At 42.2% G+C, this 18,070-nt stretch overlaps 1 protein-coding gene and 1 pseudogene across 1 annotated transcript in view; one reads left to right on the top strand and one right to left on the bottom strand.

Annotated features, from left to right (window-relative positions):
• The window catches only part of Btbd9 (BTB domain containing 9), a 374,573-nt gene that overhangs the window by 204,925 nt on the left and 151,578 nt on the right, over nt 1–18,070 (top strand). The window lies entirely within an intron of this gene.
• Nucleotides 4,569–16,190, bottom strand: LOC142853520 (large ribosomal subunit protein eL15-like; annotated as a pseudogene).

Here is an 18,070-nt window from a genome sequence, read left to right as displayed (position 1 = left end):
TAAAACAAATACCTCCTAAAACCTATTTCTCCATCCTTGGAATACCCTTAAATATTACACGTACAAAGTAGCTTTTGCGATTTAGTGGTCCTTAGCCAATGGTATATAGTTTCCTTTTTGCAATCTTTCATCTTAAACCATGCTTACCTGGTATGATGTCTGTGTTGGGAATGGGGATGGCCCACATAGGAATGTTTTCATTAAACAGCAGTAGATAATTTGGAGGGTTCTCTTTGCTCTCTAATCTGGAGGATGCTTTCTTGGTGTGTAGAATGAGATACCCAGGGCTGCAGATATGGTTGCTTTTCCAGTCACAGTTACCCTCCCTATATTGTTTATTTTATTTCTTGCTTGTATTGGCTCAAGGTTGATTGCTTTGGGAAAGACTCAGCAAATCAGTTCTGTAATAAAGCGTGTCCATTTGAGACTTGGAGCTGTGGAATCTACCTTGTCTGTCTTCCCCCTTACTAGCCTACCATGGTGGGATTGTTTTCCAGCTTGCCCTTTCCCACAGACCTTGTCTTCCTTGACGAAGTCTATTCAATAATTCACATAGTTAAGTTCCTTTGAGCACCTACAGGTCTGATATTGGCACCAGAGTTCAAATATCTGGTAACCTCTCCTGCTGTGGTTAGCAGTGAGGGACAGCAATCCAGACGATCCTTTCTCAGCGGCAGCCAGCCGGCTGTGCAGCTGTTGACCTCCCATCCCTGAAGTCCCTGCAGTACTGATGTTGATTTCCACTTGAGCCTGCCTGGAAGATCATAAGCACCCTGAGGGCACACACGGATGTTGTAAGGTCCTTAGCTCCATGATGTACTTCTTGTGACTGTCCAGAAAATAAATATCCTGCTAGTAAAAAGCAGAATACACAATTTAGTTGTTTAATGAGCTATTTCAGTTTTCGCTGAACATGATTTTGACCAAATTTATGTTTCATTATGGCATTGGCAGCCATGCTTTACATAGGAAAGAGCCCCTGCAGACCAATCTGCAGTATTCCCATCAACTTTCCTGGCATCAGTGTACCCTGGCATAGCTTGCTTCTTCTTCAATGCTGGGTTTGTCAAAAGACTCAGCATTCTATAGATGGGAGGAGCGTTGAGTGGTTGAATCTGAACTCTTGCTGTAAAGTCAAGAATGTGAGAAAGACAGTCTTGGCTCTTTACCCCTCGACTCTCTAGAGTGATGGCTATCAGAAGGCAAGGAGAGAGAAACTGCCTCGTGGTTTTGGACATTGTGTTCCAAAGATCACTAAAATGTTGCTGCCAACTCTGAGTCCTTTTCCTTGTCGCTACAGGCAGAGTAGAGGGCTAGTGACACTTTTCTAAGACACAGTAGGTGTATCCCTAGGTCCATCAGGGCTTTCAGGGCCTCATAAAAGGTATTGATTTCATGCTGCTCTCTATGCAGGGTTCTTCTCTCTCTCAGGGCTCTATTGTGTGTGTGCATGGTGGGGGAGGAAGGTGTCTTTCTAAATACCTGCAGAATTTTCTTTTCAAATAATTTGTTTTAAATTGAAAACATTTTCATTAATTAGTTTCTTCATTCTGTTGATTATGCCAAAATGAGACATTTCAGGGAGATATACATAGTTCTCTTCTTAGGATATCTTAAGTTAAAATGCTGTTTGATTTTAAATGGCATGATTATCCAGAAGTTTCTGAGTATTAATAAATCTGGCTTTGAAGTTACAGAATGTGACTTTCCTGTACTGTCGTCTTTTACCTTTATGCAGTTTGGATTTTGATGTTTAATAGGCTTATTTTTCAAGAAAAGACACGAAGTCAGGGGTAGATTGGGGTAGGAAGAGCACGTGTGGATCTGGGAATGGGGTGAATATGATTAAAATCCTTTATATGAAATCCTCAAAGAATTTGTAAAAATTTCTAAAAAGAAAAATTGCAGCTGCACCTGGGGGTAGGGTGGGAGGAGCATGTGAGTGGGTACAAGTTTCCTTTGGGAAGCGTATGGCGTACGGGAAAGGACACCTAATGAGGGTATGTTGCCCTTGACCTTTGTGATTTACCCTTCACAGTTTTTAAAATGATATACATTACTTAAGTAAACATTGCATGAAAGGTTACGTCAACCAGATAAAAGCAAAGCAAGAGGGAAAACAAAGCAAAAAATAACAAGCTTATTTTTCAGATAGATGCGGTGGCGTGGAAGCAGTGTTAAATGTTACTAACCTTGATATCTGTGCAACATCTTTTTCATCTTTACTATCTCATGAAATTAGCTGCAACCCTGAATTTTAACCGAGTACCAAGTTTATACCTGAAGTCTGCCACTAAGAAGAGCAAGAATGCTCGCTGAAGCATATCTTTTATGGTTTCATTAAAAAGGAAACTGACACAATACAGTGTGTGTGTGTGTGTGTGTGTGTGTGTGTGTGTGTGTATTTAAGTAATGTGAAAAATACAGGGGTGACTTAATAATTCTGTATTTGGTGAGCTTAAAATCTTATTTATTATGGGCCAATTCAGAGAAATAAATCAGTATACAAAATAGTATGTCTCCAAAGCCAAAGACTGCCATGGGTAGTGCTTTAGTAGTTTTTTTTTTTTTTTAAGGTATAATCTATTTACTAATCACTTTAGTAAGGAATTTGTCTGAATCCTTATCCCTTGTGGGGTGTTCAGGGGATCTGTGGAAAGAACAAAACACTGCATTTTACTTTCTGATCTCCCAAGGGTATGTAGCCTCCTGCAGTGAGGAACACTGTCCTCCTCAAGTGTTGCTCACTGTGTCCTGGTGCTGTGCAGCACATCAATAGGCAGCAGTCCTTGAGCTGCAGAAGAGCTAACAAAGTCTCTCCCTTTCATAGAGAAAGGAATGCATACAAGCTCTGCAGAGAAGCCCAAGGGAATGGAACAAACCCAGGGCTTTGTGCATGCTAAATCCCCAGGCCTGGTGTAGCATTTTCACAGACTCTGGCAGCCTTTGCTACGTTTGTTTAATGGCAAGTATAAGAGTCTTATGACTGGATAGGAGAGCTTTGAATGTATCAGTAATAGAGACTGATACAGCCATGTCAGGTTTGGGAAGGTTCTTGGGAGGAAGACCAGAAACTGGCTTTTGTGGTTCAGGTTGAGATACTAAGGGAAGAACCAAGAAGTCTCAGTAGCTCTTCAAGTACCTTTTAACATTAAATGTATAATCTCTGGTGTTAGTGTTGAAGAAATCAAGATCGTATTCTCTTTCAAAAAGGAAAACTAAGCACACACACATATGTTCTTGAAAATATGGCTGGGACAGGGCTTTATACTTTTCATACTTACCGTGTGTGTATGTGGCGCGGGGGGGAGGGGAGGTTGTTTTATTTTTTCTAGCTGTTCTAGCAGAAAATTTGACTTGTGGAAAATGGGTTATGTCAGTCCACACCAAGCTAGCAAAACCCCAACTCACAGCTGTAGAAACAGCCCCAGGAAGAGACAAATTAGTGTTCCTCATCAGGCAGTGATTAGGCTCAGTGTCTTTTAATAACGAGTGTGACTGCATGGGAAGAGGATAAGCTGGCAGTTTTTATAAAGATAGAGTCTCCCAGGGATTTTGGTGGTATTTAAATTTTAATTACTTTAGATTTGGGGTTATGAGAAAGCTGACGGTATAGCTAAAAATTCTGTCACTCAAGGCTCTAGAGATGGCTGTTTCATTGATAACACGTGTGACTGATGATCCCGGAGATAGAAATTGTGTACACTGCACTTCCAGTGGGATTTGCAAGATGGGGAGCATCTCATTGAAACTTCTTATTTTACGTTGAGTATTGTGATTTTTTTTTAAAAAAAGTGCTATTAGTCTATGGATAAAATAATGCCTTTTGATCTTATTTATGCTGTCAAAAACTTATAGAAATCTCCCATTCATTTTTATGAGAATTAGAAGTAGACACTGAGGCAGTAAAAGTGTAAGGATCTTCAAATTTTCATTATCTCGGTTAGATACTGGTACGAGCAGTTCGGATGCCTTGAACAGCCATGGCATGCTGACTGGACTCACTCTGGTGTGTGACTTATTTTTTTCAGCTAACCTTGTTTACACTGTTTTCAGTGTGCTGATGTGCAGATTACAGACAGACTAGGAAGCTGTGAGATTTATTATTTACAGAAGGTGGACAGTAGAGTCTGTTGCTTCAGAAAAACATGCCGCTCAGAGCCGCAGTCTGTCCTACATTAATGAGTCATAACTAAGGCAGTGACCTTGAGAAGTCATCCGCCTCATTCATGACTATGTCTCATAGACACTCCTGTCCTGGGGACGACAGACCTGTCCATCTTGTGCTGGATGAGAGCTGGGAAGGAGGGCCATGGTCTCCAGGAGTCCCCTCAGCTGGGGATCACCTGGAAATTCTATGTGTTCTTTGTGCCCACCACACCAGGCTGACTTTATTTGCCGCTGCTTCATTGTTGGGCTCTTTCAGAACTGGAATTTCTTTCTTTTAGGATGGAGTCAGATTTAAACTCTACAAAATGGAGGGTATCTTCTGTGCACAGTATACAGAATGGTAAATTGTCCTGGGCTGTCCAGATCCTCTTTCAGTAAACCAATACTGCTGGGATCCATTAGAGCCGTGGGGCTGCCAAGTCCTCACAGCCCAGGCTCATCATCTTGTTTTTGCTGACCACACAGTCAGCAAGAGCAATGTGATAAGTCTTGGATGATAAACATAGTTCTGTTGCAGAGACAAAATGGATCACAGTCGAGAAGAGAAAATGTTTTAGATGAGGAAAATAAATGCCAAGAGCAAGGTCCTTCTGGGTGAGAGCAAGGCCTTTCGGATCTGAGAGTCCTGTTTCCCATGCAGAAACTGAAAAGAAGTATCCTTAGTGTTCCCCACTGACCCTCAGCCTCAAGCACCTGCGGGTTTGAAATAGCACCAGGGAAACCCTTGACTCCACAGCATGTTAAGGGCAAATTTCAGGGCTTGCTTAATAGAGTAGAGACGTTTGTTGCAATGAAATGCAGATCTGCTGCTAGTGGGGATTTATTGTGGTGCTGTAGCATCTTTATTATTTCCTATAAAATACAATCTGATGTAAAAATAACTGGTCCTGTGACACTTGCAAGGTTGAATGTGATGGGATGTCCACTGCAGATGAATAGCCCTGTGAATAATTTATGTGTTTTGTCACTTCTGTGTAGATTCTCTTAGAGCTGCAGTAATTAGCAATAAGTTCTAAGGTAAACCAGAGGGTAGAAGTACCAGAAAGTCATGTAGGTTAGTGAGCTCTATTGATTCTTTAAAATAACTCTATAGTAGCGACCATGGGAAAAGAGCCAGTGTTTTTCCAAGTCTGATTAATAGTTGATTTAATTCATAAGCCTTAAAGCCCAAAGCAAAGATTCATTTGTTTTCAATTCTGTTTTATGATTTTTGGAGCATTAGAGCTTGGGTAGTTTATTTAAATGAGGTACATTTATGACTTTTAATATGATCGCCCTCCATTTACATAGAAAGTAATATATTATATTCAAGGAGGCAGGTCGAGTGAGTGATAGAGGCCATGAAATAAAAGAAGGTGATATGGATTCCATGCTGGGTGTCACTTTACCATGACAGACACAGTCAAGTCTTTTATATTGCCAGGAGCTGAAAGTTGCCCAGACTACAGCAAAGTCAATTTTATAATCAAGGAACAGGGATGGCTGATGGAGTCAAGGAAGGAAGTGGGCTCAAACCTCATTAGAGAGCAAGCTAGGGGCTGGACTGTGGTCCTAGGCTGCTGTGATTTGTGTTGTTCTGTCAGGACTGAATGTTCTCCTTTTCTCAATACAACTTTCACCTACAGACTGGATTTCTCTTTCCTCGTGATCATTTGTGGCAGCTTTCCTCATTTTAGTTATACTCCTTCTTAAAGAATCACCAAAACCTTGATTCCTCGAACACTGACCCACCTGATCAAGTGCCCAGAGTGCTGTGGTCAAGAAGCAGGGCAGCCGGTACCAAGAGGGCACTAAAGAGGAGCTCCAGTTTTGCCCAGGGCATTTCTTGCTCCTTCCTTTTCTCCTGCATCTCTCCTTCTGTGTGGGTTGCAGTCATTTTAAGTCAGTTGCTTTATAGAGTACAGAAGAAGAAAGGAGGTGCTGAAGACGCTTCAGGAACTTGAGCCGTCAATGTGCTGAGGGAACTGCAGCCTGATGTGAGGAAATCTTCCAATAGGAGCCATGGCAGCTGGAAATGAGACTCAAGGGCAGGCTTGGATTCTAGGTCTGTGTCTGCAAGGCCGTTTTATATTGTTGGGTTTGTGTTTTTCCCAGAGAGTCGGTCACTGAACTGCTTTAAGGAGAAACTGACAGACTTTATATTCGCCGAAGTGTGAAGGGTAATTTGGAAAGGGCATGAGTAGAGTAGATGAACACTCGAGTATCTTAGTTGTGGGGATGTTAGTTTTTGAAATAAGAGAAAAATGCTGTGGAAGGGACGGGGGGGGGGGAGAAACCTAAGAGCTGTTATTGTCAGGACTGCGATATGAATTTAGTCTAAACCTCTGCTCGGCATACTGGGGAGACAGCAATGGTGCGGGCTAAGTTAGAAGCCAGAGCAGTAGTGGAAGATGATCCAGAAGCAGAAGGCTGAGTTGAGGCGTATGTCACATGTCACTCATCTAGCCTGAGCGTCTGCCCCAGGAATGGATATTCGTGCTTGTGTTAGGAGTTCTCACTCAGGAAGACTCTATGTATGGGTTTTCCTGAAAAGATTGGCACAAGAGTGTGACTTCTCACATGGAGTCCATGTCAGAGTACAAAGAAATCTGTTGCCTAGAGTGCATTTTCTAAGGGGAAAATAGTTTACATCAAAGAGATAAAGTGAAAGCGGGGCACAAAAATCTTACTTTTGAGGGAGGAATCTCACTGTATCACCCAGGCTGCTCTAAAACATGGTATATACCCCAGGCTGACCTCAAAATCACAACCCTTCTGCCTGAACTTCCCAAGTGCGTGGATACAGGCAGGAATGTCACATCCGTCTTTGTTATCATTCATGTTAGATATAGAGCACCTATGCAGACACATGATGCTTCAGCCACATTAAAAGTTCAAGCTGGGCCTTGTCAGCTGAGCAAAGTCAGAATAAGAGCTTTGTTGTGTTTCGGGGGCTAGGATTCAATTCCAGGTCTGAGCTCGCAGAGCTATGCTAGTGACCTACATCCTGTGTTAAGCATACTGTCTCTGAGATACACGTGATCATGAAGTCACGTACTGTTGCTGGAGCTCTGGATATAGAAGAGGAAGGCCATGTGATCTGTGTCTGTGGTCAGAACACCAAAGGCTTCCACGTGAAGCAGCTTGGACTGTGGCCATATCTGCTTGCTACTGAGTAAGGGCCCAGGAAAGCTGAAGGGAGACCATGTTAATCTGTTGAAAGTTGATTGTGGATGTCAATCTAAGCATCCTCAACTTGTCTTTGTTTAGAAAAATGAGTATAAATCAGGGCTGCACACTGTGGATAAAGTACCCTGATACCACAGTGCCTTGTTGCCTAGGAACTGGGGTACCAGAGAACTAGCAGAATCTAGAACTGTTTCAGTCTCTGAAGAAGAAGGCATCTGCTACAGGAAAGCTTTGAAAACAAAGAAGTGAGTAGCTAGGGACCACAGCTCCCAGGATTCAGCATTCTGTCACTGCAGGTGACCTGAAGCCCAGAGCCTGGCCTTTCAGTCTGAAGAAACAACAGACTGTGGAGCTTGAGGTCTCCAAGTACTCCTCTGGGCTACTCATCTTCTAAGATCTTCTACACCTAGTGTTTCTGAGTCCTGTGCGTAGGACACCAGATCTCAATATAGAACAGCTGTATAACATTCACAGAGGATCTGGTCCTGTCCTTTAGGAGCCTCTGTTCACACTGTAGTAGAGAGCTGCCATTGCAGAGGTAGCCCCTGCTGCAGAGGCCATAACGAGCTAGGTTCCTCAGGAAGACCCAAGGAGGCCACTGCTTCAGCATGTGGCTTGCTATGTGTATTCCTAATCTTAACTCATGAGTTACAAGAAATGATGGACAAATTAACCAAATTTTACTAATCTTTGCATTATTTTATCGTAATGTAAGTTATTGGCCATCCTTGAGGCCAGAGCTGAGAGCAGCAAATTTTGGAGGGAAGCAAGATCAGCAGGTTTCTGGCCACCGTGCCTCATTAAATCAGAAGCCATTTATCTGCATTAACTCCTGTTCTGAAGTGTTCATATTTTTAACATGTGGGTAAGGCTTTTCACAGCATGGAAGGGTCTGCTTTGTGCACTTCTAAGGAAAACTAGTTGGCCCTTTGAACCTATATTCATCTTGAAGCCTTGTTACCTTGTTAAATGGGGCTATTATCAAGTTGCCATAGTCAAGACTCTGAGAGCATGCTTCGTATGCTTGCCTTAACTGCTAAAGACCAAGGGCAGCAAAATTGCTGTAGTAAAAATGCAGAACTGCTAGAGGAAACAGCACATATGTATCATTTGAAGGAAAGATCATTCTGTACTTGTGAACAGCCCTTTTCAGTCTCGTAAGAGGGCCCATAAGACAGATTACCATTACACCACTGCTCTTTTCCGCTTTCCTTCATGGGCTCAATCACAGTTGCGTGCTTAACTTAGGAGCTTTGCATTGTGTAGGAAGTCCCAAAGTGTTCAACTGGAAGCATGCTTTTAGGCCTTCCCTTATAAACCAGCAGTTTTCTCCTGTTCATGGTAGACCGTGACTATTTGTTGTTCATGAGCTTTTTGGCTCAGTCCTGTAATAAAATGAAAAGTTCATGTGTGTGCTTTGTATGATGTGTTTGACAGCAGTTTTGTTTTTCAACCCTGCCTTTGGTGTTGGCGAACTCGCATAGCCAATGCTGGGAAGTACAGTGATCCTTGTGATTTATATAGTGGTCAGAGTTCATCCACACACAGAAATAGGCCTTCATTGAAAGATGGCAGCTACAGCGAATGCCTGTGTGTCATTGTAAGGAGATACTGGACCAAGATGGAAGCAAGGAAGAAGGTAATTGTTTTGCAAACTGTGACCTTCTCTCTACAGGTGAAAGTCAAATTCGATAGGTTAAAAAATAGTTAACTTATAAATTCACTACATTTTGATAAATAAAAGCTATCTTTATAGGAAGCAGGTCACACTTTCATTTTAATTGTGAAAAGTGACGCAGATATTTTCTCACCCCCAAAGCTCTAGGGAACCCAGTAATTTACACAGAAGCAGAGGTGAGTGTGTGGGCTGTGTGGGCTCCTCCTGGTGAGGGAAAAGTGCCTGGGTAATGTGGATCTGGTTTCTTCTGTTTTTGTTTTCCTGACCCTTGTTTCTGAAGACCAACCATATCTAATTTGTACCATTTTTCCTTCCATGTGATTGGTTGATTGAGATGATGGGAATTAAACCCAAGACTTGGGCTAGAGATGGCTCAGCGGTTAGGAGCTCTACCTGCTCTTTCAGATGACCTGGTTTTTATTCCCAGCACCCATGTGGTGATTCACTATCAGTCCCAAGCAATTCAACACCCTCTTCTGGTCCCTACGAGCACTGCATACATGTGGTGCATAGACATACATGTAGGCAAAACACTCATACACACAAAACAATAAAATAAAAAGAGCAACAGTCCATAACTTTATGCCTGTTAGATAAGTGGTATGCTTCTGAACTATACCTAGAACCCTCCATTTGTTTTTTTTAATACAGAAATTATTTTAAGATTATGATAGTGGACCATGCAGTAGTGGTATCTACTGGTGGATATGCATGGCGTAGCTGTATAACAGATTTTCACTTCTTTTCTCATAGCTACATATTAATCACAAGGCTTATGGTCAGCAATGTATAGTCAGGTTCAAGTTTAAGTTTAAAAAGAGCAGACATGGGGCCTGTACTTTGTAGTTGCAGCTCTTCTGTAGGCTAAGTCAGGAAATTACTTAAGCTCATGGCTTCCAAGACTACTTTCCACTATAATGAAGCCCTGCTTCAAGAGGAAAAAGTCCGGAACTCGCTGTCTCTTGCTGTCCTGTTTGGAGCAAATCTGTTATACTGTTATGAGAAGTGACCTATGTACTGGGCCAAACACATAACATAGCTTCCTATTCCCAAGCTTGTGAGCTTAGAAAAGTAAGACTCTGTGGTTTTATCCCAGTTTGCCATCTGTAAAGCAGAGACAATGATAGTAACTACCTAGGAGTTGGGAGGGTTTAATGAGGTTAACATAGTGCTGGTATAGATTAATAATCAATAAACTTTTTAAAACTACTGTGATTATCAAGTTGTTATGAACCATTCAAAATTAGCTTTGGTGTTGAACTTGTTACAGTGTAGCCAAGTCCTGGATACACCTTGGTCACTGGGTTATTGTCTTCCCATAGTGCTTTGAAATTGCTTCTGTCCTAACATTCTTGTGTTCCCGGCTGTGATTCATTTATATAAACCAGTACTTGGCAGCAAAGATTTTAACAGGATATTTATCAATCTATTTTCTTTAGATTTTCTTTGGCCCATGATATGTCAATTGTAGTGGGAGATGAGAGCTGCTTGTTGGTTCCCAGCCGCTTAGCCCGAAAATAATCACACAGAAACTGTATAAATTAAATCACTGCTTGGCCCAGTAGCTCTAGCTTCTTATTGGCTAACTCTTATATTAATTTAACCCATTTCTGTTCATCTGTATATCGCTGCGTGGCTATGACTTACCGGGTAGAGTTCTCAGTGTCTATCTCCGTCATCTCCATGGCTCCTCTCTGACTCTGCCCTTCTTTCTTCCAGCGTACAGCCTAGCTTTTCCTGCCTACCTAAGTTCTGCCTTGCTATAGGTCCAAAGCAGTTTCTTTATTCATTAATGGTAATCACAGCACACAGAGGGGACTCCCACATCAGTCAATATTTTCATATTGTCCTTTTGGGCAAGCTAAAAAGTAATAGGGCTAAGGAAAGTATTTCCTGTACCATGACTCCCTAGGTAGTAACCTTCATAGGAATGAAAGCTCTAAGTAGCACCAGTTCAACTTCTTCATGAGTTGTGTAGGTGTTGTCTTAACAGTAGGACCTGCTGTCAGTTTGTGGAAAGCCACCAGTAGCTTTAGCAATAGCCTGGATTATTTGGGGGTTCCCATGGGACCCCTTTGGTCAAGAGCTCAATTAAATGTAACCTGTTGCCTGTACTGGAAGCTCTATTTGGTGATGAGAGATGTCCTGTTGGAGTTCTGTCTCCTCCCATTTTTTTTTTGACAATTTCATTTAGATTGCCTTTATATATGTATATATTTTAGGAAGCTTCTAATGTGTTAGATTTCCAGATGTCCCCTCAGATGTCTGTTAATTTTACCTGTCACTCCCTGTATTCCATCCCTTAACCCCCTCTACTCTCCCTTTGATCCTCCCATTCCAGTTGTCTTCTAACCCCGTTCATTCATAACTATTTCTTTTCCTAGGGAGCTCTGCCCCACCCAAGTACTTTACTCTCTACCTAACTTCTGGTTATGTAGATTGTAGCTTGCTTATCAGTGACTTAACATCCACATATAAATGAATACATGCCATATTTTCTTTTCTTTTTTTAAATTTATTTATTTATTAAAGATTTCTGTCTCTTCCCCGCCACCGCCTCCCATTTCCCTCCCCCCCCCCAATTAGGTCCCCCCCCCCAGCCCGAAAAGCAATCAGGGTTCCCTGTCCTGTGGGAAGTCCAAGGAACCCCCACCTCCATCCAGGTCTAGTAAGTTGAGCATCCAAACTGCCTAGGCTCCCACAAAGCCAGTGCGTGCAGTAGGATCAGAAACTCATTGCCATTGTTCTTGAGTTCTCAGTAGTCCTCATTGTCTGCTATGTTCAGAGAGTCCAGTTTTATCCCAGGCTTTTCCAGACCCAGGCCAGCTGGTCTTGGTGAGTTCCCAGTAGAACATCCCCATTGTCTCAGTGTGTGGGTGCACCCCTCGCGGTCCTGAGTTCCTTGCTCGTGCTCTCTCTCCTTCTGCTCCTGATTTGGACCTTGAGATTTCAGTCCTGTGCTCCAATGTGGGTCTCTGTCTCTGTCTCCTTTCATCGCTTGCTGAAGGTTAATATTCAGGAGGATGCCTATATGTTTTTCTTTGGGTTCTCCTTATTTAGCTTCTCTAGGATCACTAATTATAGGCTCAATGTCCTTGGTTTATGGCTAGAAACCAACTATGAGTGAGTACATCCCATGTTCCTCTTTTTGGGTCTGGCTTACCTCACTCAGGATAGTGTTTTCTATTTCCATCCATTTGTACATGCCATATTTTCTTTCTTGGTTTCAGTTACCTCATTCAGAATGATTTCATCTAGTTTCATCCATTTACCTGAAAATTTCACAAATGCATTCTTTAATAACTGAGTTATATTCCATTGTGTAAATGTACCATGTTTTCTTTATCCATTCATCTATGGATGGACATCAAGTTTATTTTCAACTTCTGACTATTGTAAATAGAGTAGCAATGACAATGGTTGAGCAAGTGTCTTTGTAGTAGGATGTATATGCTCAAGAGTGGTAAAACTGAATCTTGAGATAGGTCAGTTCTCATCTTTATGAGAAACTACCATACTGATTTCCATAGTGACTATACAAATTTGTACACCACCAGCAATGAATGAGTGTTCCCCTTACTCCACATCCTCACCAATGTGAGCTGTTACTTGTGTTATTGATTTTAGCCATTCTGACTAATGTAAGATGAAATCTAAAAGTAGTTTTGATTTGCAGTCCTTAATGACTCAGGGTGTTGAACATTTAAGTGCTTCTTGGCCATTTGAGTTTGCTCTTTTGAGAATTCTCTGTTTAAATCTGTACCCCATTTTTAGTTAGGCTGTTTTCTTATGTTCACTTTTTTGAGTTCTTTATATATTTTGGATATTAGCCCTCTATTGGATCCACTACCAAAGGAGAAAGGTAAATCCAACCACAAACCCCTTGATATACAATGGTGACTTCCTATAGGATACACTAGTACAATAGTAGCACAGAGCTTGTGGGAATAATCAACCAGTATCTGGTTTAAGGCCCACTCCAGGAGATGAAACCCATACCCAACACTGTTTAGGTGGCCAAGAACCTCAGGACCAGGTGCCGAGGGTCAACCAAATAATATTGTTCTGCCAGGAGAATATAGCAATAAAGCGATTCCCTATTATATTCTCCTATACGCATAGATCTGTACTTTGTTCAGCCATCACCAGAGAAGCCTCCTCCTGCAGCAGATGAGAACAAATAGAGATCCACAGACAGACAATACTCAGAGAGTGAGAGATCTTGGAACACTAAATCCTAAAATGGATGTGACTATCAAATCCCTGCCCTCAGGACTCAGGGAACTGCAGAAGAGGCAGGATGGATGTAAGAGCCATAGAGGATGGAGGACACCAGGAACCTGCGCCTTCTCGGCACAGCAGGGCTGGTGCACATATGAACTCACAGAGCCTAGAAGCATGCATAGGGCTTGTACAGGTCTGCACCACATTGGAGTCTTAGAACAGAAAGGATAAGAAGGCATGTGTCTCCATTCCTAACCCAGATGGTTGATCGTTTTCTCCAAGGGGGTCTCACTGGGGTAATAAACTGTTCTTAAGGGTGGTCCCCATGCCAAGCAGTAGATGACCAACACAAAATGAACTCAACGGCATCTATGGAGCTTCTTTGTCTCATAATGTCAGGTCTTTTTTTTTTCTTTTTTTTTCTGCTTACATATATTGGCTTCTCAGTTTTGTGTCTTTATGGAAATCCTGTGTGTGCAAATGTGTTTGTCTCTGTATCTGTGTGTGTTTCTTCTGCTCTTTTTCTTTGGCTCTTTTTCCTGTTTGGTTGTTTTCTCCTATTCTGGTTTGTTTTGTTTTATCTTACTGAATTTTATGATTATTCCTTGATCCCTGTTTGCTTTCTAAGGACAGACAGGAAGTGAGTGGATCCCCATGGAAGGGGATATGGTGACCAACTGGCAGGCCTTGGTAGTGGGGAAACCATAATCACTATATCATAGGAAAAAAAAGATTTTCAATTAAAAAATTGAAAAGAATATTTTCCCAGGAATACCTAAGTTTGACAGCAGAACTGACAAAAGCCATTCACTGTTACTTGGGGTGAGATTTATTGCCTCCTAGGAGGCAGGTGCCATAAAGGCCAGCTCTAGGGAGTGTGGCTTTTATTTTATTTTTTTAAATCTTGTGGGTTGGATTGCTTAAGTGTTAATTCTAAGTACTTTTATCATAAATATTTAAAGCAAATAACCAATTTCTACTTAATCATAAACCATAACTCTTATTAGTCTGAAAGCACTTGCATGGAAAATTACATATCACTTTATGTATTTTCTGTCTGTTTTTATGTTCATATAAAATGACAGCCCACAGATGCATGATGACATCATCATCACTGAGCCAAAGGAAGCAAAGGAAATCCTTTGTGAGCTGATCACTTAAGCAGCCCCTGTCAGCTTCGTGCTTCTCTCTACATTTCAGGAGGGAATGTCTGTGTGTAGAGTCAGCCCCAGGATCGGTTGACACTCAGTTCCTTCAAAACGAGCCCCAAATTTAAATACATTGTCCTCCAAATGTCCCTTGGTGCCAATGAATGTGATTTTTTTTTTAAATGCTACATTAGTTTCTGTAGTTCATCCCACTCGGGTCCATTGCCTTTTCCCTAATGTTGTGTCCAATTTTAAATGACTTGAATGATGGGCCGTCCATCTTTTACCTGGCCCATGCAACCACTTAGTGCTCAGAATTCCTGGGCCTCGTTTCCTGTGACAACTGTACTGTGGCAGACCTGAGGAAGGGGTGGCAGAGCGCATGAGACTTTAATTCCTGCCTAATAGGCTATAGCAACCTGAATATTTTATTAAGAGGGCATTTAAAATTAGCATTATTATTCCAGAAGATGCTTTCATACCACAGTAAAAGTCATGCTGAGAGTGTCTGATATGTAACCTAATTTCACCACTTTCTTAATTTCTTCCCATTTTTCCCAGTAATATACCTCTCAAGCCATTTTATATTCTTTTCTTTGTACCTGTCTGTTTCCATAAATTATTTTATTTCTCAGAGTATTGTAATAACCATATATATGTGTGTAGACACACACACAAATACATGTATATATATATATATATATATATACACACACATATATTTTTGAGGATATGTAATGTATATAAAACACAGGGTTTTTTGAGTTAGAATAACTTTTTTGGTATTGGGGGGTGTATGTGTGTACGTGTGCACATGTACTCACAGTCACACTTGTACAGATGTGGGTGTGGGCATGCTTGTTTGTTTAGAGCCAAACTTTGACTCTAGATACCTTCTTTTATTGTGTCCTGTTCCCCTCCCCCTTGTTTTTCATTGTATCTCACTCAAACTTGAGCTTGCAACTTCTGCTAAACTGGTTAGCCAATAAGATCCCAGCAATTTACCTACCCCATCACCCTGTGCTGGGTTTATAGGTGTGTGATAACATGTCTGGCTTTTGTATGTGTTCTAGGGATGTAAACCTACATCCTCATGCTGGCACAGCAAACACTTTATCCATAGTCATCTTCCCAGCCCCCAAAATACTGTGCCTTTTTTTTTTGACTGTCCTAAATTGTTTATTGGGTATGAATTGTATAAACATTACGTGTATTAGGGGTAACGGTGGGCTGCAGAGTGTTGCTCCTTCTGCAGGCTGCACGGCGAGAGCCAATAGTGTGGTGGAACTTGTGACCCTTTCCAAGGCCACGGCTCTTGCGGCCTGCAGATGTCAGCCCATGCATCTCTCTCTGTGCTTGTGGACCGGTTTGGTGATCCATTGGGTGTCAGGGTTTCTTCTGATAGCTTTATGGAATGGATCGATGAGGATAACCTCAAAAAATTTGTATGTGGAATCTTCGCCAACCCAGTAAGAATTCAGGACTCTCAGAGCCCCACAGTGGCGTCCAGCTCTCTCCTCAGCAACAGACTGAAGGCTTCGGGCAAACTTCAGCTGGTTCACACCATGATGGACAGGCTTGCCGTAGGTTGCACCCTTGGGCACCAGGCGTTTGCGGCCACCACATCCGAGGAGAATCCTGTATATGATGTAACCTTGCTTGCCCTTGTGGCTGGGTTGGGCGGGGAGCCCGGTGCAGAGCAGACAGTTGGCAGTACTGCCAGCAGTGGACCCTCAGCAGGAAGCTCATCACCCCGACTGCTTCTTCCCCCACAGCTCCTGGATGTACTTTTTCACGCCCATCTTAGCTCACCTGAGGCCGCCGCCAGAGGAAAGCAATACTGTGCCTTTTTAAAAGTGTTTATTGATGGGCTGTATGGAACTAGACGATGTTTGCCTTCTTGTCCTAATAGTTAAGACAGTGGGGATTTAAACGCCTTTTTCCTCCAAAATCTGAGTGTGTAAGCCAGTGGTGAAGTATGTGCCTAGTAGCTGTAAAGTCCTGGACACGAGCTCTAGCACCATGAATTCAACAAGAAATCCCTTCATCTTCTCTTTGTCATTGAGATCTGTCATCTCTGGGACACTCTATTTCTACGAGTATCATGAAAGCCAGATTTCAATAATATCCTTTGAGAACGGGACTCTTCTCTTGAGTGATGATATTGAGGAGCCCTGTCATCATTCCGTGGCTATTTGATTCTATTGTATTTTAAGTAATCTCCAAGCTGCTGACGGTTGTCACTTAGAAACCTCACTAGTGGTTTTTCTTTCTTCTGCTATATCATCAGATTCTTCAGCTTTGCTCCTGTACCTTTGGTTCATGATATTATCCCACTAGCACATGGCTGCCTTACAAAAAGGATTTGCCTTTTGTTGTTGTTTTGAGAAAGATGTCACTATGTGGCCCTGACTGGCCTGGAACTCACTCTAGGTAGATCAGGCAGGTTCTGAACTCAAAGAGACTCACTTGCTTTACCTGAGATTAAAAGCGTTCATTGCCACACCCAGTCCACAAAAGGGATTTTTTGGCAAAGAAAGCACTACCTAATTGAGAGTGATTTGAGTCAAATCTTAAATAGCAAGTTTCAAATTTTTTACCAATTGGATAATTTTTGTCCTTAGTTTCTTAGGCGTAATCTATATTAATAAATAATTCACATAAATATTGTTTGGTGAGTTTTAACAGTCTTTAAACGTTGTTAAATTCCTGTGTATAACTGTTACAATAATTACCTTTTGTTTCTCCACAGCTATTTCCTCAGTTTGCAAATATTTTCATAAGCTCAGGGCACTGCACTGGGTGATTTGAAAGGGAACCTGAACAGCGTATGAGCTGAGCTTTCAAAAAGACCTGAGTTTTCAATAAAAGTGAACATTTAACCCTTTGGGGTGCGAGGCACCTACAAGTAGCAGTGAACACTCTGTGGGGCAGGCACTGTACAGAAGCAGTGAACACTCTGAGGGGCAGGCACTCTATAGTAGCAGTGAACACTCTGTGGGGCAGACACTCTACAGTAGCAGTGAACATGGAGGGGCAGGCACTCTACAGTAGCAGTGAACACTGAGGGGCAGACACTCTACAGTAGCAGTGAACATGGAGGGGCAGGCACTCTACAGTAGCAGTGAACATGGAGGGGCAGACACTCTACAGTAGCAGTGAACATGGAGGGGCAGACACTCTACAGTAGCAGTGAACATGGAGGGGCAGACACTCTACAGTAGCAGTGAACATGGAGGGGCAGACACTCTACAGTAGCAGTGAACATGGAGGGGCAGGCACTCTACAGTAGAAGTTAGACGTACACGGGGAGGGAGACACAAATCCTCCTTGGGATGAGTGGCCATGGACGTGATATATAAAGCAGGTGCTGGATTTTATAGGGCAAGTTACACTTCGTTCAGAGAGTAAGAGAGAAAGGCATCCCAGGCCTGAAGCCCCATGTATGAGGCACAGACACCTAAAGTCCTCTGAGAAATGACCATGATTTCAAACCCTGGGCATAAGGGAGAAATGGTTAGGGTAGTGCTAGAAAACATACTGAGAAAGTGGTCCAGTAGCCCAGTAATCCAAAGGAGCACCAACCCCAAATTGATGAGTCTTTCCTTTTGTAGTGTGCATTTTTTTGTGTGGCTGTGTTGTGTTTGTTGTGGTGTAGGCTGAGATCCCTTAATATAGTTCC

Source organism: Microtus pennsylvanicus, chromosome 7 (genome assembly GCF_037038515.1).
Source record: "Microtus pennsylvanicus isolate mMicPen1 chromosome 7, mMicPen1.hap1, whole genome shotgun sequence".
NCBI classification, from domain to species: domain Eukaryota; kingdom Metazoa; phylum Chordata; class Mammalia; order Rodentia; family Cricetidae; genus Microtus; species Microtus pennsylvanicus.
Note: the sequence above shows the minus strand (reverse complement) of the source record. Positions and strands in the feature narration are given on the sequence as shown.